Source organism: Odocoileus virginianus, chromosome 5 (genome assembly GCF_023699985.2).
Source record: "Odocoileus virginianus isolate 20LAN1187 ecotype Illinois chromosome 5, Ovbor_1.2, whole genome shotgun sequence".
NCBI classification, from domain to species: Eukaryota; Metazoa; Chordata; class Mammalia; order Artiodactyla; family Cervidae; genus Odocoileus; species Odocoileus virginianus.
The window spans coordinates 30,522,503-30,548,208 of record NC_069678.1 but is presented as its reverse complement, the minus strand read 5'-3'; the positions used below and the strand labels follow the sequence as shown (position 1 = coordinate 30,548,208).

At 38.0% G+C, this 25,706-nt stretch overlaps 1 long non-coding RNA gene across 1 annotated transcript; it reads left to right on the top strand.

Annotated features, from left to right (window-relative positions):
* Window positions 1-1,276: 1,276 nt before the first annotated feature.
* Window positions 1,277-3,542, top strand: LOC139035181 (uncharacterized). Its single transcript, XR_011487771.1, has 2 exons — window positions 1,277-1,456; window positions 2,799-3,542. It is a non-coding gene; the product is annotated as an uncharacterized lncRNA (long non-coding RNA).
* The last annotated feature ends 22,164 nt before the right edge of the window (window positions 3,543-25,706 follow it).

The window sequence follows — 25,706 nt, the reverse complement described above, 5'->3', positions numbered from 1 at the left end:
ATTGAACAGGAAGCATTTAAGGATTTTGTCTGGGCAAATATTGACCTTAAAATTCTGATCCCTGACAAAGTCAAGCATATTCTGTGGAAAATTGTGAAGTAAAATTTTGAAAGTAAAGGGAAACTTAAGTGTTTAAATATTTATGAATTGTTTTAATATTTTTAGAGGAAAAAAGTCGTGCTATTTATTTTTCAGAATGGTATATGATTACCATACCAAAATCCATAGAATGTGAAAAAGTAAAGTGAAAGTATCAAGAAAGAATCAATTGTTTTTATTCCAAAGATATAGGTAATAGATGAATACATCTATGAATACATCTATCTCTAGATGAATAAAATACACTTGGAAGGATATATAGGGAACTACAAACTGGTTGCCTTTGAGGAAAAGAATTGAAGACTTAATTGAAGACCCAAAGTCAGGGAGACTTTGCACAATTTACACTATTTTATTTTTTTTCTTTGTACAGGTATAGCTTTTTTAAAAAGAAGAATAAGGCTTTACAAATACAAATATTTTACTGTAGGTTTCTATTTCTATAAAATTAAAAGTAGGTGCCTGATCAGTAGATTTTGTTGCCGAAACAAACTTGAATTTGCTTGCCTATCACAAAGCAAAACCAATTTACTGACACCAAGTCCTGTTGAAGGAAAACACAGCATTTATTTGCAAGGCGCTAAGCAAGAAAAGGCTTCCTTGATGGCTCAGATGGCAAAGAATCTGCCCACAATGCAGGAGACCCAAGTTTGATCCCTGGGTCGGGAAGATCCCCTGGAGTAGGAAATGGCAACCCACTGCAGTATTCTTGCCTTGAGAATTCCATGGACAGAGGAGCCCGGTGGGCTACAGTGCATGAGGTTGCAGAGTTGGACATGACTGAGCGACTAATACCAACTAACACCAAAGCTAGGAGAACAGGCAGTTCAGAAGATATGACATGCCCGATGGCTTTCAGGGAAAAGTTTTTAAAGGCAACATTTAGGGTGAGGGTGCATGACTTTTGATTGATTGGTGGTGAGGTACCAGGGTGATATTTCAGAGATCTTAATCAACTTTTTGGTGCCAGTCAGGCTGGGTTCTACATGCTTGTGGTCAGCCTGTGGTCACTATCCTCTACCTGTGTTGAGAGGGTGAGGGTGGCTTAGTTTCTGCAGAACTACTCAAAGATATGCATCAGATTCTTATGTATACTCCTTGAGGAGAAACTAGGATTCTGTTTTATTGCTGAACCATTATTATTACTTTTCTTGCTTAACTGCTTTTTCTTCATTTCTCTCTCACCTCACTTCCCTTGGTAGTAATTGCTTGGGTCTGCTCTTTGGAACTCAAGGAAGGCCTAGAAGACTAAAGCCTTTTTCTACAAACAAGAAACAGGGGACACAGAGGGACTTTGGTATCCTGGAGGACACTGCAGGGCCCTTCTCAGTTCTGATCTTCCCTTGTGGCTCAGCTGGTAAAGAATCCGACTGCACTGCGGGTGACCTGGGTTCGATCCCTGGGTTGGGAAGATCCCCTGGAGAAGGGAAAGGCTACCAACTCCAGTATTCTGGCCTGGAGAATTCAGTGGACAGTATAGCCCATTGGGTCGCAGAGAGTCAAACACGACTGAGAGACTTTCACTTTCACTTTTCTTTGATACTCCTCAGTCCTGAGGGGCATAGGAGTGGGACTAGAAAGGGTATAATGTTTTAGATGGAGAGGTTAATCATAAACTCTGTAGAGGAACTCAGTTTTATGGGGACTCAGTTTCAATTCTACCCTATACCCATAAAGAGATCAAACTAGTCAATCCTACAGTAAATAAACTCCAAATATTGGAAGGACTGATGCTGAAACTGAAGCTCCATTACTTTGGCCACCTGATGCGAAGAGTTGACTCAAGACAAAAGGAGAAGGGGACGACAGAAGATGAGGTGGTTAAATAGCATCACGAACTCAATGGACATGAATTTGAGCAAACTGTAGGAGATAGGGAAGGACAGGGGAGTGCTTCATGACTTTGTCAAAACGAGTCAGACAAACTTAGTGACGGAACAACAACATAACCAGGCTATCCCTTGTTTTGTTTACCTGGTAACATTTGCTGGTTTGTAAACTCTTCAGAATTCCCCAAATATTTTCACTAGCTCTTCTGGTTTTCTTGCCTTACTTAATACGTGATTGTCATATTAAACTGCGGTGTTTTTTTTTCTCCCTAATACCATACACAAAAAATACAAAGTCAGCTGATACAAAGCTTTAGTAGTACCTCAGTTCAGTTCAGTTCAGTCGCTCAGTCGTATCCAACTCTTTGCGACCCCATGAATCGCAGCAGGCCAGGCCTCCCTGTTCATCACCAATTCCCGGAGTTTACTCAAACTTATGTCTATCAAGTCGGTGATGCCATCCAGCCATCTCATCCTCTGTCGTCCCCTTCTCCTCCTATCCCCAATCCCTCCCAATGACCTCCCATCAGGGTCTTTTCCAATGAGTCAACTCTTCACATGAGGTGGCCAAAGTATTGGAGTTTCAGCTTCAGCATCAGTCCTTCCAATGAACACCCAGGACTGATCTCCTTTAGGATGGACTGGATGGATCTCCTTGCAGTCCAAGGGACTCTCAAGAGTCTTCTCCAACACCATAGTTCAAAGCATCAATTTTTCGGCGCTCAGCTTTCTTCACAGTCCAATAAGGAAGGTCTATTTGCTACTTTAACCCTTTTCTTTCCTTCATACTGGGCCAAGCTGTAACAGAATTATAAAGCTCGGGCTTTCAGAACAGATGCAATTCTGATACTCTTGTGTTTCTCTTGATAGCCATGCAGAGCTCCATCAACATTCTGTTTGATGTTACCCTCCTCTTATCCCACGGGGCCCAAGCCTGAAGATTCAGTAGCTGAGTATGAGAATAAATTAAAGCACCACTTGAAACTGAAGAAAAAGAAGGTGTGGACAGGAAGTGGGCCTGCAGGGTATTAGGAGATTTGTCCATCACACTTTACCACAAATTCTCCTATGCTACACTGGTGGCTCAGAAGGTAAAGAATCTGCCTTCAATTCTAGAGACCCAGATTCAATTCCTGGATTGGGAAGATCCCCTGGAAAAGGAAATGGCAAACCACTCCAGTATTTTTGCCTGGGGAATTCCATGGACAGAGAAGCCTGGTGGTCTGCAGTGCATGTCACAAAGAGTTGGACATGATTGAACAACTAACTCTTCACTTTACTTCTCCTCTGCTAAAGTGTATCACTGCTTTTCATGCAAAAAGACAACTAGATAAGAAAAACAAACAAACAAACTGCTCTTAGTATTTGGTGTATTGGACTTATAGACATACCTCGGTTCTCCTTTTTTGTTTCTGATAGGGCTGAATTTTTCCCAGTGGGAGTTATTTGAAATTAACAATATTTCTTCAAAATTGGTTCATTAAATCATTTTATATCAAAGAGGGCTTCATATATAGTGACTGGGTAGGAGTTGGCTGACAGCTGAAATGATGAACAACCCATTCAGTTCTCCCTATTGTGCCTGCTAGAGAATAAAATACCTTAACCAACAAAGAGACAGGAACTTCACTTACCTTTCTGCATTCTTCCTTTCAAGCTAGTATTTAACCTCAGGAAAGAATTACTTTTACGTGACTGTTTAATATTTAATTGACAATGTAACATGGCCTTGTCATATTTAAAGGCAATGTAGCACAGTGGTTAAGAATGAAGACTTGGCGTGAAACAGACCTAAATTCAAATTCTGGCTCTGCCATATACCAAACATGGGGTGCTGGGAAAGTTACTTAACCTCTTTAATCATCACTTTGTTCATTTGTAAACTGCATTTTGTTGCAAGGAGTTATTCTTTTTTAAATGCATTAAGGTGCATAGCAGAAACCTATAATATAAAGGGAATTTAGTAAACAGTTATTGTTATAATTCCTAAAAGATTCTTTACACTTAGCAACCACACAGAAATATCAAGGCAAGTACATAACAACTGACACCAGGCCATCTCCTACTCTTCTCCCCTGCCCCTCACTCCGGAACTCACTTCTCTCAAGCAAACCAGCATTCCATGGACACTGCACTTATCAACGACCAATGACATTCAGATTGCTAAATGCAGTGGCCAGTTTTTAGTACTCATTTCAGGTAATCAAGATGCATTTGAAATAGTTTATCTTGCATTTCACTGACAGCTCTTTCTCATTTTTATAATTTCTAAACATTGGGCCGCTCCAGAGTTCAGTCCTCTGACCTTTTCTCTGTCCATAATTGCTCCCCTAATAACTTCATCCATTCTTGAAGCTTGCATATCACATATAAGCTATTGATCCCACATTTATTTCTCCAGTCCAGGCCTTCTGCCTGAGCTCCCAGTTTGTAGACACAAGTGACTGCTTGATCTCTACCTGGATGTCTTAAACACTATCTCAAACTCGGCATATCTAAAATGGAATTCCCCAGTCTTTTCACAATCTGCTGTTCTTAAAGCCTTCCGCATTTCAGTAAATGACAACTCCCTCATTCAGTTGCACGGCTACAAACTTTGGAGTCACTCTTGACTCCTCTCCTCCTTTCTCACGCTCATACCCAAATGGTCAAGAAATCCTCTTAACTTAACCTTCAAAATATCTCCAGAACTAACTACATATCAACACTTTCTCTTCTGTAACTCTGGCCTCTCCCACATTTCACTGTGATTATTGTTGAAAATTTCTGAACCAGTCTTCTTTCTTCTACCATCGCATCTCCAGACTTCTGCTCTCTCTAAGAGCAACCAATTATTCAGCTATAATATAATTTACATCCTGTCAATCTTCTGCTCATGGACTTTCCTGGTGGCTCAGACAGTAAAGCATCTGCCTACAATGTCGGAGACCTGGGTTCAATCCCTGGGTCGGGAAGATCTCCTGGAGAAGGAAATGGCAAGCCACTCCAGTATTCTTGCTTGGAAAATGCCATGGACAGAGGAGCCTGGTGGGCTATAGACCATGGGTCACAAAGAGTCGGACATGTCTGAGTGACTTCACCCACTCAATCTTCTACTTATGCTCCACCGACTTCTAGCCTCACCTAGAATGAAAGGCAGACAAACCCTATACTATACAATATGTCCTCATTTCCTGTACTCTCTGCCTTGCCCCCTGCTCCAGCCACACTGCCCTCCTTGTTTTTCCTTGAATATGCTAGATACCCTCTCAGATGAGTGTTTCTGCATTTACGTCTCTTCCTAGAATGCTCTTCTGTTGGATATCCACATGTCCAATGTCTCATGTCCTTTAAGTCTTTGTTCAAACGTCTTTTCCAGTGTAGTTATTCTAACTAACTTATTTAAATTTACAGTTTCTCTTTGCTTTGTGCCTTGGCTCCCTTCTTGCTTTATTTTTCTTCATAGTACTTCCACCATTAAAATTATTATATATTTTACTTATTTCTCTTGTTTATTTTGTCTTTTCCACCTAAATGTAGTCTGTAAAGTGAGGGATTATTTTATGACTTGTTTACTGCTCCTGTGCAGTATCTGACATTTAACAGATACTACTAAATAAAACTAAATCACTACTTAATAAATATTTGTTTTAATGCATGAGGGAATAAACACATTTGAGAAAATGTATTTCCTACCGTATATGATATAAAAGCGTACTGTGCAGGGATCTGAATTCCGGTTTTGCCTGGGCGTTCTATGACCTGTCTCCACTGTGGACTAGTAGTTCCGCCTCTGAGCCTTATTTTCCTAATCTTTAAAATCTATTTAAAAAATAAGATTATTTCAGGGAGTGCAGTCCCCTGTTTGCACAAAAAGGAATTTAATTCCTTCTTATTCCCCACTTCCCCAATATACTCACAATCAAAGGCTTATGTCAATCTTACTTCAGGTAAATTAGATTCCCTATGGAACAGTTTTTTTTCTTTTTAACTGTCACTGAAATAAAGTGCCAGTTAGGTAAATACTGTATTTAGAGATGGGAGGCATTAAAGAGACCTTAGCAGAATTAGGATCCACCGTATTTTAGGATGTATGAAAAGGAAAGGGAAGAGACATTAGATGCCTCTCTTTCTGTCCTTGCCCTCATATTAGAGTTCAAGTTAAGGAACAAGAAATGAAAAGGATTTTGCATTTTTCATGTTTATTCAGGCTCATGTGGTTTGCATAGTCATAATACAATTCAAATGACCATTTTTGAAGTTTTAATATTCAGTGCCCTTTGTCCCAGCTAGGCAAAATAAATAGCTGATGTTTTGTACTTTGTAAATACATTGCAGTGTGGAAACCAAGGAATGTCCTAAAGCTTTTAAATATTTTAAAGGTATATTTATTGAACTATTGTATAGGTTTCAAGGAGTTTAAAAATTTTTTTACATCCATTCAGACGATAAGACAGCATAATAAAATCATATTGGTTCAAATTACCCTGATTCTATTTTCTAAAGACTAACTTTAAGGTTTATCTTCTGTGCTGATTACTTTTTAATAGATTCCCAAAGGATTCTTTTAATTTGGCTAATGTATAACTTGATCAGGTCCTGAATTGGCATTTACTTAAGAAAGGCTGCCTTGAAAACTAGTGCAAATAATTCGTGCAAGTTAAGCTTGGAAAAGCAGCATCTTAAAAATATTAAGCAAAACAAACTTTAGAAGTGACTCATCACATACAAATATTTCACACATTGAGATATTTTAAAGCCTATGTTAAAGGGATTCTAGTTCTAGATCTGCTCTCCTTACATTTCAATCCAAAAAGCATCTTCAGTGTAAGCTTTTGACTGGTCTTCTCATGTTTTTTCATACATCTCTCCTGAGCTTGGCATTTATCCTTTTTGCCCCTCCTGTCCTTTACCATTAAGTTTGCCGTCCTCACAAAGCTTCCTTGTATTTGTGTTCCTACACAAGTTTGTTTGTAAGTTGATGACCCATTCCTGCCCTATACAGTATATATTGAGAGAAAGAGAGAGAGCGCGCAATATAGAATCTCCCCACCACCTCCCAGTGGGGCACTCTAAAAGGTTTCCAGGCATGAGAGTGAGATAACCATTTCTGCATAGTGGTGTAATATCTAGCCTGTCTGGGGCCAGAGAGAGCAATGTGACAAAGTATAAAAACATGTGTGGTAGCATAGATGTGCAAGGAATAGTTGAGTGTTTAAATGACATACTGCTATTTCACAGATTTGCAATATTTTTTATTCTACCAGTAAGGAAACTGAATAGATCAGGCATTTGTATTCTCATCGTTAACTTTGTAACCAAGCAAAAAGAAGTATCTGACAGTTACACAACAAGAAAGTAAGAAAACCCAAAAGCAATCTTTCAGAGCTCAGGTGATCATCTCTTCCTCAACTGCTCTCACCTCTCCCTGGAACAATAACACAATAAAACATTTGCATTTCATTGGCATCTATGTGCCAACCTCTATTTTCTCTCCACTCATCTTCCTGACCCTGTCAGTCTGGTCAGGTGCCATTCCCATACATTCCCATAGTATATGTTCTGACCTCTCTCCTAGAATGTAAGACACCATTTTTAAGTTTACAGTCCCTTATCTACAACTCCAAAACCCCAAAAGCTCTGAAAACCAAAAGTTTATTTTAAAACTGATGCCAAAACATAACAGCAAAATCTGATGTGAACAGACATGAGGCTATTCATAATGTTGTTCTACTAGGGAAATGTTGCTGTGTTTGTTTATTCAGAGGCTGTCCCAGGCTCCATCAGAAGCCGTATCTGGTTATATGTAACTATTGTCTTACCTTCCTAAAAAATCCACAAATAGTGTTGTTTCTGAGACACTTGTGGCCCAAATTCTTTGGAAAAAGACACACAGAGCTGCTTGTTGCCTGATTTCTAGTCTGTGTCCCCTACCAGAGGGTGAGGTCTCTGGCACCAGCCCTGATTCCTTACACCTGCCCGGCATGTTAGTGGGTCTCAACAAATGTTGAACCAATGATTAAGCAAACATTCATTATTGATTTAGCATATTTAAATGTATCAACTTTCTCTGTTATATTTTATTTATTTACCTACATATTCATTCATCCATTCACTCATTCACAGAGGAGAGAAAGCTTTATTCATTCACACTGCTCCAGAGAAAGGGAAGATCACTTTAATATGCAGTCCTCTTGGGTTTCTGCCAATTCTCTCTGAATGCGTTTCAGCTCACCCTGCTTCTCTTTCTCCTCAGCTGCTACCCTCTCCTCTCCTGCCCAGCATTTCAGGTAATTGTAGACTTGGCTTCACAGGTCAAGCCCAGGAACAGAGCAGAGTAGTGGCTTGATGAGGGAGGGACCTGCGTTGGCGGCACCATCTTGTCTGTGCTCTGTTCTTATTTTTTTTAAGTTACTATTTCGAGAAAGAAGAGTGAGAACTAACAGCCCGTTTTGAAAATTTCTTTTTTTAACTGAAAACAAATATTTGGTCAGATTCAAAAATCCGCAACAGAACCAAGAATAATATCATGTTTCCGAGTTTTTAGATTTGTGTTTTATTACCTAGATAAGACTAATGTTATGAATACCAGTGATGCAAAGGTCAAAGGAAACAACCTTCTTTAAAATGTTATGGCAATCTTACTAGTTAAAAAGCTGAAAAAAATGATCATAATGTCGGCAAGGATATAGTGAAATAGACATTCTCAAACAATGCTAGTAGGAGTATGCGTTGTTAGAGTCTTTCTAGAAAGCACTTTACAATAAAAATCAAGAAGATTAAATTTACATCAGGGCTTCCTTGGTGGTTCAATGATAACGAATCTGCCTGCCAATGCCGGAGACCTGGGTTCTATCCCTGGTCCAGGAAGATCCCACATGCTGCAGAGCAATGAAACCTGGGTGCCACAACTATTGAGCCCGTGCTCTAGCGTCCCAGAGCCTTAATTATTGAGCCCATGTGCTGCAACTGCTGACGTCTGCATGCCTAGAGACTGTGCTCCGCAACCCGAGAAGGCATCTCAGTGAGGAGCCTGCACATTACGACAAAAAGGAGTCCCCGCTCATCACTGCAACTAGAGAAAACCCTGTGCAGCAAGAAGACCCAGCACAGCCAAAAAAGAAAGGTGACATCCACAGTAGAATGAAGGGGTAATATTTAGCACATATTATTTAAGAAATTTTGTGTTCTTAAGGCGTATCAGATTTGTTAGTTCTTTAGGAGGTTTCAAAATGTGTTTCTTTTTCTGAAATCAGCCAATATTTAGTTTTATAAGGCCTGCTCTGTTAATATTTTTTATATGAAAAGCTTTTAAGACTTTGTTTTGTTTAAACATTCTTTTAGAAAGTTATGGTTCCTATTCCATCTTGTCTTAACACATTGTATAAGTATGTGATGGGATAGTTTATAAAGGTCTCATAGATAATATGTTTTGTTGGTTTTGGCTAATAATTATAGTAATACAGTACATAATAATTTTTGAACAGCTTATCAAAACACTGTGGGCGATGCCTAGTAAACATTATATTAAACAAAGTACATATAGAAAAACAGAAGGCACTCTATGCACACTAAATATGAAGGGTTTTTAATACGGAAATTAGAGGCGTCCACAATCATTGGAAGGATTGAGAAAGATCAGGGAAATTGGTCCAGTTGGTGGCTGGCTTCGAGAAAACTTTCTTGGAAGATTTTGTGGCTCTTAAAGAGTTTCCTGGAAGCTCCCACAAGCTATGCAAGCTTGGAGCACCAAATCAAATAATTCACCAGCAAGCACCATTAGCTATTGTCTATGGGGCCAAAGAAGGTAATTTGCAGGAACTCATCCAGAAGCTACTGTGAAGTTCATGTCCACTGTCAGCCCACACATCTATCTGTCATTACCCTCGGAGAGTAAATAGCTTCTGTTCCTCACCATTCCAATGTCACATAAGTGCCTGTAGCTGGCAGACTCTAACCAGAACCATCTAGGAAGGGGAATTCTGGGAGCAATGCTTCTCAGTTTCTCCTCTGAGAATCAGATCACAGGGGAAAGTATGATGCCAAATAGACAAGTCATGTTTGTTTTGGTGTTGATGACAACTGCATGATTATTATTATTTTTTTTTTTACTAACTTTCTATGCTATCAGCATTGGTTCAATCAAATTCACTGTTACTACTTGACTGAGACCCAGAAATCTCTCAGCAAGCAAGTAAGCAAAAGTACAGTTGAATTCATCCTTTACTGTTTAATTTTTTTTCAGTATTCAAATGTATTATTATAGTTGGTTTTTTAAAATCAATATCCCAACTATGACAATACAGTTCATTTGATTAATATGTTTCTTAGGTAGAGTGAGTATAAAATTTAATATTTAAACTAGAAAACTTTTAATACTGAAAGGAAATTTCCATTAACAATTATATTGGGACAACAAGCATAAACCTGGATTGTCAAGGACAAATGGAGAGATTTGGTCACTCTTTTTTTTTTTTAATTGAGGTATAGTTTATTTACAATATTAGTTTCATGTGTACAAAATAATGATTCAAAATTTATATAGGTTATATTCTATTTAAAGTTGTTATAAAATATTGACTATATTTCCAATACAACATACAATTGAATTTATCTTTCATCCATCATGTTGCCTGTTCAGGATTATTACTACTTGATTCTTTGTTCCAAAAAGCTGAGGCTCAAGAAGCTGAAACCACACATTTAATATTACCATTAATCTTCTTGTGTAAGACGAAATACAAATAAGAAAGTGAGATTTTCACTGATCTATTTTCTAGAAGGAATTCTTCTATCCAGGACTTGTACTTAGAAAAGAATCTCAAATATTCTTCATTGTCAACTGTAAAAAAGACAATTTTGGGCAAGGTTTTAATGTAAATTTGCAACCTCCATGTTCTCAATCTCAAATTTAGTAACATAAGTTTTTTTAATGTATTTTGAATACTTAGTGCTTTTCTAATTCTTTCAACTTTATACATGTTTTATTTTGGCTCAATGATAACATGTACATTGTACATGAGTTTGTGGCTTTTTCTATATTTTGAGGAAATTTTGAAAGACTAAAATTCTGCTTTATAAAACAAACTCTCAAGATATGAATAATACCAGAGGGCCTTTCCATAAAACAATCATGGTCTAAACTGAATAAAATGACAAAAATTTTTATTAAAATTGGAATGCCAATGCACAAATACTATTAAAATGATTAGAATTATGATATAATAGAACATCTACATTATAATTTGTAATTTTGTAAATATTTTTGGCTCAGAAAAGGTATAATATTGTTCTTTATATTATCTAAGTCACTCTCTCCTGATATTCAATTTATTGAATATGTTGTCATTTTAGTTCACCTGATAAATTTTATCTGATGTTAATTAAAAAGTTTGACTATTTTTACCCATTTGCAAGTTATTAGTAATTGTGTATAAAAATAAGTTTTCCCAATCATCATTAATTATTCCAGCATTTCACTCCTGAAACAATGAATATCCATTTGTATTTCAAATAACATTGAAGTAGATATTAACCAGTGAGGCAGCAAGCTGGAGTGAATAAAATGGACTAAAGAAATAGGCTTAAGGAAAAGAGATATTGGCTACAACTCTATTGCCATCATTTAAACAAGAGTTAGTGAGGTCCTCAACTAGGAAAGAGACCAAAGAAACAGAAAGAAGTGACAATTGCAAAATGTAACAGGGAGGGATGTGGTTGGATGGCATCACTGATGGGAAGGACTTGAGTTGGAGTAGGCGCCGGGAGTTGGTGATGGACAGGGGAGCCTGGTGTGCTGCAGTCCATGGGGTCGCAGAATCGAACACGACTGAGCGACTGAACTGAACTGAACAGGGAGGGAGACTGGACAGATTTTGGCAACTGGCTGGATATAAGGGCAAGAGAGATGATCATTTTATTTATTTGAGTTTTTTATGTAGACCATTTTCAAGTTATTGGCTTATTTAATGGGTTGTGTAGGGTTTTGGTTGTGGCATACAGGACCTTTAGCCATGGTGCACAGACGTCCTAGCTGTGGCACATGGGCTTAGTTGCTTCACAGCATATAAAAGGTATCTTAATCCCTTATCATAGATTGAACCCATGTCCCCTGCATTGCAAGGCAAATTTTTAACCACTGGACCACCAGAGAAGTCCCAATATGGACCATTTTTAAAGTCTTTATTGAATATTGTTGCAATATTCCATTCCTGTTTTACACTTTCATTTTTGGTCACTAGGCATGTGGAATCAACTCCCTGACCAGTGGTTGAACCCACATCTCCTGCTTGGGAAGTTGAACTTTTGATCACTGGACTACCAGGGAAGTCTCAGATATTTTAGGTAGAAGATAATATAGGGTTCTCAGGTGGTGCTAGTGGTAAAGAATCTGCCTACTAATGCAGGAGACATAAGAGATGTGAGTTTGATCCCTGGGTCAGGAAGATCCCCTGGAGGAGGAAATGGCAACCCACTTCAGTATTCTTGCCTGGAGAATCCCATGGACAGAGAGGCCTGGGGGCTACAGTCATTGGGTTGCAAAGAGTTGGACACAACTGAAGCGACTTAGCATGCAATATTGCTGTGAGAGAAAGATGCTGGGGTGGTAATACAGAGTACAGAGAAGACCAAAGACAACCATTTGAAGAATACCTACCCTGAAAAAGTGTGTAGGAAGGAATGAGCAGAGAAAGATAGAGGAGGGAAAAAAAAAGACAGTCTCACAAAGCCATAGGCAAGAGTTTAAGGAGATAGTGAGTAGCAATATTCATTGTTGCAGAACAGGCTCTGGATTTTCTGACTGGGAAGCATTTTGTGACCTTTAAGAGTAAGGGGCTTCCCAGGTGGCGCTAGTGGTAAAAAATCTGCCTGCCAATTCAAGAGACATAAGAGACGTGGGTTTCACCCCTGGGTCAGGAAGATCCCCTAGAGAAAGCAATGGCAACCCACTCCAGTATTCTTGCCTGGAGATTCCCATGGACAGAGATGCCTGGCAGGCTATGGTCCATAGCTTTGCAAAGAGATGGATGCAGCTGAAGTGCTGCATTTCTCTTTTATTTTCTTTTAAAATTCCCTATTACTCCTCCATTACTCCTTAACTTTCATTTTCATTTTCATATATTTTTACTATTTTTTTAATTAAAAAATTTTTTTCTCTTTTTAATATTTTTTCTCTTATTTTCTTTTAAAATCCTCTATTACTCCTCTATTACTCCTTAATTTTCATTTTCATTTCACTATAACCTTGCACAAAAAAAAGAGGCCCTATTTTTAAACTGAACTTCATATGTATTTGTTAAATTTTGTTTTTGTTTTTAATATTGTATTTTTAAGAGTCTAACTTCTACTCTAGATTTTTAATCTTTGTTTTTCAGTATTTTATATCAATTTTGGACATTTAAGAATCCAATATTCAGTATCCATTTTTACTCAGGAGTGTGTTGATTACTCTCTCCCACTTTTGGCTCTCTGTTTTCTCCCTCGAATCACCTCTATTTCCTCCCTCCCCCTTCTCTTTCCAATCCAATTCTGTGAATATCTGTGGGTGTCTGGGCTACGGAGAACACTTTGGGAACAGAGAACTGCGTAGATCTGTCTCTCTCCTCTTGAGTCCCCCTTTTTCTCCTCCTGCTCATCTCTACCTCCCTCCTCCCTCTCCTCTTCTTCATGTAACTCTGTGAACCTCTCTGGGTGTCCCTCATGGTGGAGAATCTTTTCACCATTAACCTAGAACTTTTATTATCAGTGCTGTATAGTTGGAGAAGTCTTGAGACTACTGGAAGAATAAGACTGAAATCCAGAGGCAGGAGACTTAAGCCCAAAACCTGAGAAAACCAGAAAACTCCTGACTACAGGGAACATTAAGTAATAAGAGACCATCCAAAAGCCTCCATACCTACACTGAAACCAACCACCACCCAAGAGCCAATAAGTTCCAGAGCAAGACATACCATGCAAATTCTCCAGCAACGCAGGAACATAGCCCTGAGCTTCAACATACAGGCTGCCCAAAGTCACACCTAACACATTGACCCATCTCAAAACTCACTATTGGACACTCCATTGCACTCCAGAGAGAAGAAATCCAGTTCCACACACCAGAACACCGACGCAAGCTTCCCTAACCAGGAAACCTTGACAAGCCAATTGTCCAACCCCACCCACTGGGTGAAACCTCCACAATAAAAAGGAACCACACACTACCAGAATACAGAAAGGCCACTCCAGACACAGCAATCTAAACAAGATGAAAAGGCAGAGAAATACCCAACAGGTAAAGGAACATGAAAAATGCCCACCAAGTCAAACAAAAGAGGAGGAGATAGGGAATCTACCTGGAAAAGAATTTAGAATAATGATAATAAAAATGATCCAAAATCTTGAAAACAAAATGGAGTTACAGATAAATAGCCTGGAGACAAAAACTGAGAAGATACAAGAAATGTTTAACAAGAACCTAGAAGAAATAAAAAAGAGTCAATTAAAAATGAATAATGCAATAAATGAGATAAAAAACACTCTGGAGGGAACCATGAGTAGAATAACAGAGACAGAAGATAGGATAAGTGAGGTAAAAGATAAAATGGTGGAAATAAATGAAGCAGAGAGAAAAAAAGAAAAAAAGAATCAAAAGAAATGAGGACAACCTCAGGACCTCTGGGACAATGTGAAACGCCCCAACATTCAAATCATAGGAGTCCCAGAAGAAGAAGACAGAAAGAAAGGCCATGAGAAAATACTCGAGGAGATAATAGCTGAAAACTTCCCTAAAATGGGGAAGGAAATAGTTACACAGGTCCAAGAAACCCAGAGAGTACCAAACAGGATAAACCCAAGGTGAAACACCCCAAGACACATATTAATCAAATTAACAAAGATCAAACACAAAGAACAAATATTAAAAACAGCAAGGGAGTAACAACAAATAACACACAAAGGGATTCCCATAAGGATAACAGCTGATCTATCAATAGAAACCCTCAGGCCAGAAGGGAATGGCAGGACATACTTAAAGTAATGAAAGAGAATAAACTACAACCTAGATTACTGTACCCAGCAAGGATCTCATTCAGATATGAAGGAGAATTCAAAAGCTTTACAGAGAAGCAAAAGCTGAGAGAATTCAGCACCACCAAACCAGCTCTTCAACAAATGCTAAAGGATCTTCTCTAGACAGGAAACAGAAAGGTTGCATAAACGTGAACCCAAAACAACAAAGTAAATGGCAGCGGGACCATACCCATCAATAATTACCTTAAATGTAAATGGGTTGAATGCCCCAACCAAAAGACAAAGACTGGCTGAAAGGATACAAAAACAAGACCCCTATATATGCTATCTACAAGAGACCCACCTTAAAACAAGGGACACATACACACTAAACGTGAAGGGATGGAAAAAATATTTCACGCAAATGGAGACCAAAAGAAAGCAGGAGTCACAATGCTCATATCAGATAAAATAGACTTTAAAATAAAGACTCTGAAAAGAGACAAAGGAGGACACTACATAATGATCAAAGGATCAATCCAAGAAGAAGATATAACAATTATAAATACATATGCACTCAAGATAGGAGCACTGCAATATGTAAGGCAAACGCTAATGGGTATGAAAGAGGAAATTAACAGTAACACAATAATAGTGGGAGACTTTAATACCCCACTCATAACTATGGATGGATCAACTAAACAGAAAATTAAGAAGGAAACACAAACTTTAAATGACACAATGGACCAGCTAGACCTAATTGATATCTATAGGACATTTCACCCCAAAACAATCAATTTCACATTTTTCTCAAGTGCACACAGAACTTTCTCCAGAATAGATCACATCCTGGGCCATAAATCTAGCCTTGGGAAATTCAAAAAAATTGAAATCATTCCAGTCATCTTTTCTGACCACAGTGTAGTAAGATTAGATCTCAATTACAGGGAAAAAATTATTAAAAATTCAAACATATGGAGTCTAAATAACATGCTTCCGAATAACCAACAAATCATAGAAGAAATTAAAAAAGAACTCAAAATATGCATAGAAATGAATGAAAATGAAAACACAACAACCCAAAACCTAGGGGACAGTGTAAAAGCAGCGCTAAGGGGAAGGTTCATAGCATTACAGGCTTACCTCAAGAAACAAGGAAAAAGTCAAATAAATAACCTAACTCTACACCTAAAGCAACTAGAGAAGGAAGAAATGAAGAACCCAGGGTTAGTAGAAGGAAAGAAATCTTAAAAATTAGGGCAGAAATAAATGCAGAAGAAACTAAAGAGACCATAGCAAAAATCAACAAAGCTAAAACCTGGTTTTTTGAAAAAATAAACAAAATTGACAAACCATTAGCAAGACTCATTAAGAAACAAAGGGAGAAGAACCAAATTAACAAAATTAGAAATGAAAATGGAGAGATCACAACAGACAACACTGAAATACAAAGGATCATGAGAGACTACTACCAGCAGCTCTATGCCAATAAAATGGACAACTTGGAAGAAATGGACAAGTTCTTAGAGAAGTATAACTTTCCAAAAGTGAACCAGGAAGAAATAGAAGATCTTAACAGACCCATCACAAGCAAGGAAATCAAAACTGTAATCAGAAATCTTCCAGCAAACAAAAGCCCAGGACCAGATGGCTTCACAGCTGAATTCTACCAAAAATTTAGAGAGCTAACACCTATCTTACTCAAACTCTTCCAGAAAATTGCAGAAGAATGTAAACTTCCAAACTCATTCTATGAGGCCACCATCACCCTAATTCCAAAACCAGACAAAGATGCCACAAATAAAGAAAATTACAGGCCAATATCACTGATGAACATAGATGCAAAAATCCTTAACAAAATTCTAGCAAACGGAATCCAACAACATATTAAAAAAATCATACATCATGACCAAGTGGGCTTTATCCCAGGAATGCAAGGATTCTTCAATATCTGCAAATCAATCAATGTAAGACACCACATTAACAAATTGAAAGATAAAAACCATATGATTATCTCAATAGATGCAGAAAAAGCCTTTGACAAATTCAACATCCATTTATGATTAAAACTCTCCAGAAAGCAGGAATAGAAGGAACATACCTCAACATATTAAAAGCTATATATGACAAACCCACAGCAAACATTATCCTCAATGGTGAAAAATTGAAAGCATTTCCCCTAAAATCAGGAACAAGACAAGGGTGCCCACTCTCACCACTACTATTCAACAGAGTTTTGGAAGTTTTGGCCACAGCAATCAGAGCAGAAAAAGAAATAAAAGGAATCCAGATAGGAAAAGAAGAAGTGAAACTCTCACTGTTTGCAGATGACATGATCCTCTACATAGAAAATGCTAAAGACTCTACCAGAAAATTACTAGAGCTAATCAACGAATATAATAAAGTTGCAGGATATAGAATTAACACACGGAAATCCCTTGCATTCCTATACACTAACAATGAGAAAACAGAAAGAGAAATTAAGGAAACAATACCATTCACCATTGCAACAAAAAGAATAAAATACTTAGGAGTATATCTACCTAAAGAAACAAAAGACCTATACATAGAAAACTATAAAACACTGATGAAAGAAATCAAAGAGGACACAAACAGATGGAGAAATATACCATGTTCATGGATTGGAAGAATCAATATTGTCAAAATGACTATACTACCCAAAGTAATCTATAGATTCAATGCAATCCCTATCAAGCTACCAACAGTATTTTTCACAGAACTAGAGCAAATAATTTCACAATTTGTATGGAAATACAAAAAAGCTGGAATAGCCAAAGTAATCTTGAGAAAGAAGAATGGAACTGGAGGAATCAACCTGCCTGACTTCAGACTATACTACAAAGCCACAATCATCAAGACAGTATGGTACTGGCACAAAGACAGAAATATAGATCAATGGAACAGAATAGAAAGCCCAGAGATAAATCCACGAACCTATGGATGCCTTATCTTCGACAAAGGAGGCAAGGATATACAATGGCAAAAAGATAACCTCTTTAACAAGTGGTGCTGGAAAAACTGGTCAACCACTTGTAAAAGAATGAAACTAGAACACTCTCTAACACCATACACAAAAATAAACTCAAAATGGATTAAAGATCTAAATGTAAGACCAGAAACTATAAAACTGCTAGAGGAGAACATAGGCCAAACACTCTCCAACATAAATCACAGGAGGATCCTCTATGACCCACATCCCAGAATATTGGAAATAAAAGCAAAAATAAGCAAATGGGACCTAATGAAAATTAAATGCTTTTGCACAACAAAGGAAACTGTAAGCAAGGTGAAAAGACAACCCTCAGATTGGGAGAAAATAATAGCAAACGAAGCAACAGACAAAGGATTAATCTCAAAAATATACAAGCAACTCCTGAAGCTCAATTCCAGAAAAATAAATGACCCAATCAAAAAATGGGCCAAAGATCTAAACAGACATTTCTCCAAAGAAGACATACAGATGGCTAACAAACACATGAAAAGATGCTCAACATCACTCATTATCAGAGAAATGCAAATCAAAACCACAATGAGGTACCATTACACGCCAGTCAGGATAGCTGCTATCCAAAATCTACAAGCAATAAATGCTGGAGAGGGTGTGGAGAAAAGGGAATCCTCTTATACTGTTGGTGGGAATGCAAACTAGTACAGCCGCTATGAAGAACAGTGTGGAGATTCCTTAAAAAACTGGAAATAGAACTTCCATATGACTCAGCAATCCCACTCCTGGGCATACACACCGAGGAAACTAGATCTGAAAGAGACACATGCACCCAATGTTCATCACAGCACTGTTTATAATAGCCAGGACATGGAAGCAACCTAGATGCCCATCAGCAGACGAATGGATGAGGAAGCTGTGGTACATATACACCATGGAATATTACTCAGCCATTGAAAAGAATTCATGTGAATCAGTTCTAATGAGATGGATGAAACTGGAGCCCATTATACAGAGTGAAGTAAGCCAGAAAGATAAAGACCAATACAGTATACTAATGCATATATATGGAATTTAGTAATGATAACCCTATATGCAAAACAGAAAAAGAGACATATATGTATAGAACAGACTTTTGGACTCTGTGGGAGAAGGTGAGAGTGGGATGTTGTGAGAGAACAGCATCAAAACATGTATATTATTAAGGGTGGAACAGATCACCAGCCCAGGTTGGATGCATGAGACAAGTGCTCGGGCCTGGTGCACTGGGAAGACCCAGAGGGATCCGGTGGAGAGGGAGGTGGGAGGGGGGGAATCGGGATTGGGAATACATGTAAATCCATGGCTGATTCATGTCAATGTATGGCAAAAACCACTACAATATTGTAAAGTAATTAGCCTCCAACTAATAAAAATAAATAAGTAAAGGAATAAAAGCCAGAAGAAAAAAAAAAGAAACTAAATTTAAAAGGATTAAAGAATGAATGAGAGATAAGAAAATATAACAGAGTATTTTTTTCAAAAAGAGTATATAACCAAGCCACTTTAAGATATGGAAATCTCTTAAATGAATATTTCTAAGTTACAGAAGCAAATTTGAGAAAGTTACATACTATATATCAATTTCCAACTATGTGACATTCTGGAAAAGGCAAAATTATGAAGACGGTAAAAAGATCAGTTGTTTCCAATGGTCAGAGGGGAGACAGGAATATATAGGTGGAGCACAAAGAATTTTTATGTATGATATGTATGATAAGTATCAGGTATGATACTTTAATAATAAACATATGTCATTATATATTTGCCCAAACTCATAGAATGTAAAACATCAAGAGATTGTAATGTAAACTATGGATTTAAGTGATAATGATGTGTCTGTGTAGCCTCATCCATTGTAATAGATGTGCCACTGTGATGTGGGATGTTGTCTAGGGAAGAATTCTATGCATATGTGGGAGCAAGGGGCACTTGGGTATGCTCTGAACTTCCCACTCAGTTTTCCTGTGAGCCTTAAACTGCTCTAAAAAATAAAGTTTATTTTTTGAAATGAATATATAACCCCTTTTCATTAATATAAGCTTCTGGATTCTATTCATGTATATAACTCTTATTGTACTGTTTTATAGTCCTTACAACTTTCAACAAAATATTGCAATTTATTTTTGTCCCCAATGAAGTAAGTGTTGGTCACTCAGTTGTGTCCAACTCTTTGAGACCCCGTGGACTGTTGCATGCCAGGCTCCTTTGTGCATACAATTCTCCAGACAAGAATACTGGAGAACTTTCCAACCCAAGGATCAAACCCATGTCTTCAGCATTGTGGGCAGATTCTTTACCATCTGAGCCACCAGGGAAGCCAAATATATGAGAGATATGTAGAATTTGTTACATTTCAGAGTGACAGAGTGGTGCTGAATTTTATACTAAGTATTATAAATGCATAAAGAAGTATTAGACCTGTCTTTAAATGCTTATTACATGTTCTTGTTATCTTATTGCTGTGTTAATAAACCACCCCAAAACTTGGTAGTTTAAAACAATAATTATTATATTTTACTTTTCTGTTTGTTAATAGACAGAGCTGGGCACTTCTCAGTTGAGATCCTTCAGACAGTTGCAGTCAGTTGACAGCTGAGGTTGGAATCCCGTGAAAGCTCCTTTACTCATGTCTCATTGCTTGGCTGAGATATCTAGAACGGCTTGTGACTGGTGATCCTTTCTCTCAGTCTTTTCCCCATGTGACCACTATCAAGTCTGGCTTGGGCTTCACACCACATGACAATTTAAGGAGCAATCTTTCCAAGAGACCCAAGCAGAAGCTTCAAGTCCTGGGAGCTAGATGTGGGAAGTAATGCAGGATTACTTTCACTATATTTTATTAGACAAAGCTGTTATAAACCAGCTTGAATTCAATGGAGTAGATACAGAGAAGGAAGAAGTTGATGGATGCCAACTTGGAAACAAGCTACAGCAATTTATCTGGGGGATGTTTATAAATACACACATATATGAAAAAAAAGAATGATTATAATGAATGTTCAAGTATAAAAATAATATGAGATAAGACCTTAGTAATCAAGATGGGAAATAAGATTAATTCCTAGAGGTCTACCCAAAGACATTGCATTTTTCTAGCAAGGTTTCTCAAGAGACTGAGGACATAATGCCTGCACTGATGTTTGAGATGCCTAATCAAGCTAGTGATGCAAAATTATGTGGCCTCCAGATAATTAGTCTAGAGCATCTCTGAACTCACATAGTTCACAATATAAGTTCCAGATTATTTTTGGCCAAGATATCCTCTGTGTTATATTCTTAAGGCTGCCTGTTTCTCTGACTCTCTTCTACTCCATTGGTCCCTAAAGTCTACTGTCCTCTATACTTCCAGCAGCATAATGGCAAATCTGCTATTTAATTCTGAATCTGTAGTTAATTATCATTGCAGCAAGTTTGAAACCTTTTAACACTTAATGGCCAGGAAAAATCTTGTTTGATTTCCTGCGTGTGTTAGTCACTTAGTCGTGTCCAACTCTTTGCGATCCCATGGACTGTAGCCTGCCAGACTCCCCTATTCATGGAATTCGCCAGACAAGAATACTGGAGTGGGTTGCCATTTCCTTCTCCATTTATTTCCGTTATTTACTTAATTTTCTTTTCATGTCTTTTCTTCTTTCATTACATTTTGGGAAGATTTCTTATGTCTTTTACTTTTATTATTTCTCTTTTTCACTCCCCTTTGAAATGACATTTATAAGCAAGGTTAAATATATGTTATTACTTTAATTTGTTAAAACATATAATCAACCTCTGCCTTAGAAAGTATTTTGAATGCCTTAGAAACTTTGTCTTTGCTGCACACACAGGCAGAATGGAGTGATATTTTAAGATTTCCTGTGACTAGAAAGGTATGGAAAGTTTGACTGATTTATATTGTGTTCTGACTTCCTGAGGCAGTTTTCCTAATGCTATTCCATTTAACTCATATCCTAAAACAAAGCTTGTTAGTTTTTTTTTTTTTTAATGAAAATGTAATCTAGAACTGAGTGTTTCAGTTTTGTTCTTTGTCTCTTAAGCTTAATTTCCATGGAGTTTTATAGTAGTAGCAATTTTACAAAATTTCTCCTGTTGGTGGGATGATTCTCAAAGCATTTGAGAAAAGGAATTCCCAGTTTAATTTTCAAAATTACTTTTAAAAATAAATAACTTGATTATTTAGCACATATTTGTTGTTGTATAATTGCTTTCATTTCTGTACCACAAAACTTAAGATTTTATCTATTTTTACTTTACATGTGAGAATCACATTCTTTGCAATAACTTTGTTTTTGGGGGCAGAAATTTTATAGTTTTACAGGTTTTTTTTTAAATATCCCTAAATCTTGTACCATAATGTTCAACATACTGTTTGTTGAGACTTCTTGATATATCAGTGTTTGTTGTATTCTTTCAGTTTAATTCTATAACTAAGTTTCACTCTCCTTAATCACAATCTATAGAAACAAAATAGACTTTCCTAAGGCTTAATTTTGTCTGAAATAGCATTATTGGTTATTTGTACATAGGTCTTTATAATTTGAATCTTTCGCCTAATAACTAAAACAGAAATGAGATCATTTAATCTTTCTAAAAAGATCTCTCTGTCATCTCTTTTTTCACGTCTCTTTATTCATACAGTATGGAGGTTCTGACTCTGGAACCAGACTACTTGGGTTCAAATCCTAGTTGTACCACTTACTAACTGTATATTCTTGGGGAAAATTTTCTGTGTCTCAGTTTCCTCAATTTCAAAAGGAGCTCACAATAGTAATAACCACTTAATAGGATTGTTGGACTTCCCTTGTGGTTCAGACGTAAAGAATCCGCATTCAATGCGGGAGATCTGGGTTCTATTTCTGGGTCAGGAAGATCCCCTGGAGGAGGGCACATCAACCCACTCCAGTATTCTTGCCTGGAGAATCCCCGTGGACAGAGAAGCCTGATGGGCTACAGTCCATGGTGTCGCAAAGAGTCGGACACGACTGAGCGACTAAGCACACACACACACAATAGTTGTGTTGTGGGAATTAAATGAACTTGCTCATGAAAGCAATAGAACAATTCTTGCTGCTGCTGCCAAGTTGCTTCAGTCATGTCCGACTCTGTGTGACCCCATAGATAGCAGCCCACCAGGCTCCCCCATCCTTGGGATTCTCCAGGCAAGAACACTAGAGTGGGTTGCCATTTCCTTCTCCAATGCATGAAAGTGAAACAGTGAAAGTGAAGTCGCTCAGGCGTGTCCGACTCCCAGTGACCCCATGGACTGCAGCCCACCAGGCTCCTCTGTCCATGGGATGTTCCAAGCAAGAGTACTGGAGTGGGTTGCCATTGCCTTCTCCGAGAACAATTCTTAGAACATGGTAATTATGCAATAAATGTTAGCTGTTGGTACTGTTGCATTGTTTATTTAGATTTAATAGTTTTTGTGTGTGTTAAGTTGTTTCAGTCCTGTCCGATTCTTAGCGACCTTATGGACGGTAGCCTGCCAGGCTCCTCTGTCCATGGGATACTCCAGACAAGAATAGTGAAGTGGGTTGCCGAGCCCTCTTCCAGGGGATCTTCCCAACCCAGGGATCAAACCAGTGTCTTAAATGTCTACTGCAACTGGCAGATGGGTTCTTTACCACTATGGCCAGCTGGGAAGCCCTTAATAGTTTTCATTCTTTGCTAATTGTATCTTCTTTTTAAAAAAATACTAATTTATTTATTTTTTAATTGAAAGATAATTGCTTTACATAATTTTGTTGTTTTCTGTCAAGCACCAACAAGAATCAGTAGGTATGCATATGTACCCTCCCTCTTGAACCTCCCTCCCATCTCCCTCCCCATCAGACCCCTATAGTTACAGAGTCCCTGTTTCGTTCCTTGAATCATGCAGCAAATTCCCATTGGCTATCTATTTTACATATGGTATTGTAACTTTCCATGTTACTCTCTCCATCCATCTCATGCTCTCCCCCCTTCCCTCCTGCTGAGTCCATAAGTCTGTTCTCTATGTCTGTTTCTCCTTTGCTGCCCTGCAAATAAATTAATCAGTGCTGTCTTTCTAGATTCTGTATATATGTTAGCATATGATATTTATCTTTCTCTTTCTGACTTACTTCACTCTATATAATAGGCTCTAGGTTTGTTCACCTTGTTAGAACTGACTCAAATGCTTCCTTTTACGACTAATATTCCATTGAATATATATATGTACCACAGCTTCTTTACCCATTCATCTGTTGATGTACATCTAGATTGCTTCCATGTTCTAGCTATTGTAAATAGTGCTGCAATGAACAATGGGGTACATGTGTCTTTCAATTTTGGTTTCTTCTGAGTATATGCCTAGTAGTGAGATTGCTGGGTCATATGGTGGTTTTATTCGTATATTTTTATGGAATCTCCATACCATCTTCCATAGTGGCTGTATCAATTTACATTCCCACCAGCAATGCAAGAGAGTTCCCTTCTCTTCACTCCCCCTCCAGCATTTACTGTTTGTAGACTTTTTAATAATGGCCGTTCTGACTGGTGTGAGGTGGTATCTCATTGTAGTTTTGATTTGCATTTCTCTAATAATGAGCAATATTGAGCATCTTTTCATGTGCTTGTTAGCCATCTGTATGTCTTCTTTGGAGAAATGTCTGTTTAGATCTTCTTAATGGTTTTACTAAATGTCTACTGAAGCAATCACATTTTGAAAATCACATAAGTAGGTCACTTTCATCAATAAGCTTGTTTCTAAACTGATTTCTGGAGATAAAAAAGGAGCTGGTGGGAGGAGGGTGGTGGGAAGGAAATTTTTGTTTTTCAGTACCCGTATATAATCCTTTCACTTTTCTTCAGTAAAAGTGAAAAAAGTCTGTTATGGACTAAATGTTTGTATTCTGTTATACGTGGACGCCTAATCCCCTAGGCTGGAGGAGGGCAGGGCAACCCACTCCAGTATTCTGGCCTGGAGAATCCCCATGGACAGAGGAGCCTGGTGGGCTACAGTCCACGAGGTCGCAGAGTCAGACACAACTGAGTGACTAAGCACAGCACAGCACAATCCCCTAGGATATGAGGGTGGAGGCCACATGAATGGGACTAGTGATTTCATAAGCAGAGAGGGCACATGCAGAAGTGATGGGATAGAGCAATTTAGGAGCCTGGAGAAGCCAATGAAACCTCTGAGCAACTGACTTTTGCATGAGTTGAGTCTTGAAGGTTGAATAAAACTTACTAGACAAGAAAAATAGGAAAATCATTCCAGAGAGAAATAAGCACATGCAAAGGCATAGAGTCATGGGATGGCCTGGAAGTTTGAGGAACTGGGAGAAGTCCAGGCCATCTGAAGCTTAAAAACACACCATAGGTAAAGAAGGCTTAAGATAGTGGAGACATATTAGGGAAGCTTTCTTTTTCCTTGTATGTCAAGTCAAAGTGTTTATATAATATTCTGTGAGAGCCAGAGTAAAAACTTTTCCAGCAGTGATTTTTTAACAAAAAGAGGACCTGACCAGGAAGTGAGATAGCTAGAGTCAGAAGGTAGTAGTAGTAATAGTCACTCAGTCATGTCAGACTCTTTGCAACCCCATGGACTATAGTCCACCAGGCTCCTCTGTGCATGGAATTCTCTAGGCAAGAATGCTGGAGTGGGTAGCCATTCCCTTCTCCAGGGGATCTTCCCAGTTCAGAGACTGAACCCTGGTCTCCTGCACTGCAGGCAGATTCTTTACCCTCTGAAACACCAGGATCAGAAAGGAGGAAAGTTTAAATGTCAGCTCCAGTACTGTAATAGCCGTGTTTCCTCAAATCAATTATTTAATCTCCCTTAA